Source organism: Fragaria vesca, unplaced genomic scaffold (assembly GCF_000184155.1).
Source record: "Fragaria vesca subsp. vesca unplaced genomic scaffold, FraVesHawaii_1.0 scf0512887, whole genome shotgun sequence".
Lineage (NCBI taxonomy): Eukaryota > Viridiplantae > Streptophyta > Magnoliopsida > Rosales > Rosaceae > Fragaria > Fragaria vesca.
The window spans coordinates 30045-31648 of record NW_004443344.1 but is presented as its reverse complement, the minus strand read 5'-3'; positions in this window follow the sequence as shown (position 1 = coordinate 31648).

Below are 1604 nucleotides of genomic sequence, written 5' to 3'. Positions count from 1 at the left end.
CAGTTACGAGCCCATCAGCTGTATGTCAAGCGTGAAAGGTGCTCCTTCGCGCAAGATACTATTAAGTTCTTGGGCCATGTTATAGAGAGGGGGAGGATCAGGATGGACATGGAGAAAGTACAAGCGATCGAGGAGTGGCAGAGTCCCACGAATGTGAAGGAGCTGCGTTCTTTTCTTGGACTGGCTAATTACTATAGGCGGTTCATTAAGAATTACTCAGGAAGGACAACTCCCTTGACTGACCTCTTGAAGAAGGGAGCGGTGTGGGACTGGAACGAAGACTGTGAGCAAGCCTTCATGAACTTGAAGAAGGCTGTGATGGAAGATCCTGTTCTTGCCTTGCCAGACATGAGCAAACCATTTGAAGTGCAGACCGATGCATCTGACTTCACCCTAAGGGGAGTCCTATTACAAGAAGGGCATCCAGTGGCGTATGAGAGTCATAAGCTCTCACCAGTGGAAAGGAGATATACAACACATGAGAGAGAAATGTTGGCTGTGATCCACTGTTTGAGGACTTGGAGGCACTATTTGCTAGGGGCAAATTTTACTGTGAAGGCAGACAACTCTGCAGTTAGTCATTTCCTGACACAACCGAAGTTGACCTCAAAGCAAGCTCGGTGGCAAGAGTTTCTCGCCGAGTTTGACCTCCAATTTGAGCACAAAGCAGGGTACACCAATCAAGTTGCGGACGCCCTAAGCCGCAAGGCCAACCTTGCGGCCCTTCGAAACCTGGCGACTTTGTCAGGCAGTGGAGTTGCCACTGACATTAAGGAAAGAGTAAAGGCTGGTTTGGAGAAAGATCCCGTGGCTCAAGGCCTCGTGAAGCTAGTGCGAGAAGGGAAGAGCCGCAGATTCTAGTTGGAGGACGGCTTGTTAAAGACAAAAGGAGGAAGAACATATCTTCCCCGGGTGGATGGATTGCGAAGAATGTTGATGAGAGAGTGCCATGACACCTTGTGGGCAGGGCATCCCGGGTGGCACAGAACCTATACCCTCCTGAAACAGGGTTACTACTGGCCGCAGATGCGAGACGATGTGATGGAGTACACCAAGACGTGTCTCATCTGCCAACAAGACAAGGTAGAGCGACAGAAGACAGCTGGGTTGCTGGAGCCGCTGGCAACACCCACTCGTCCGTGGGAGAGTGTCTCCCTCGATTTCATTACCAATCTCCCGAAGGTTGGGGAAGTGTCTAAAATCCTAGTCATGGTGGACAGGTTCTCGAAGTATGCAACATTTGTTCCAACATCGAAGCATTGCTCGGCAGAAGACACAGCGAGTCTCTTCTTCAAACATGTGGGGAAGTATTGGGGAGTACCACAGAATATCGTTAGTGATCGAGACCCTAGGTTCACAGGGTCGTTTTGGACAGAGTTGTTCAAGCTACTGGGGTCTGAACTCAACATCTCCTCAAGTTATCACCCTCAGACGGATGGGCAGACTGAGAGATTCAATGCAATGTTGGAAGAATACTTGAGGCACTTTGTTCATGCAAATATGAAGAATTGGGTGGAGTTACTAGATGTGCCCAGTTCTGTTTCAATTCGAAGAAGAGTTCAGCCACCAACAAGAGCGCGTTTGAAGTGGTGACTGGCCAGCAA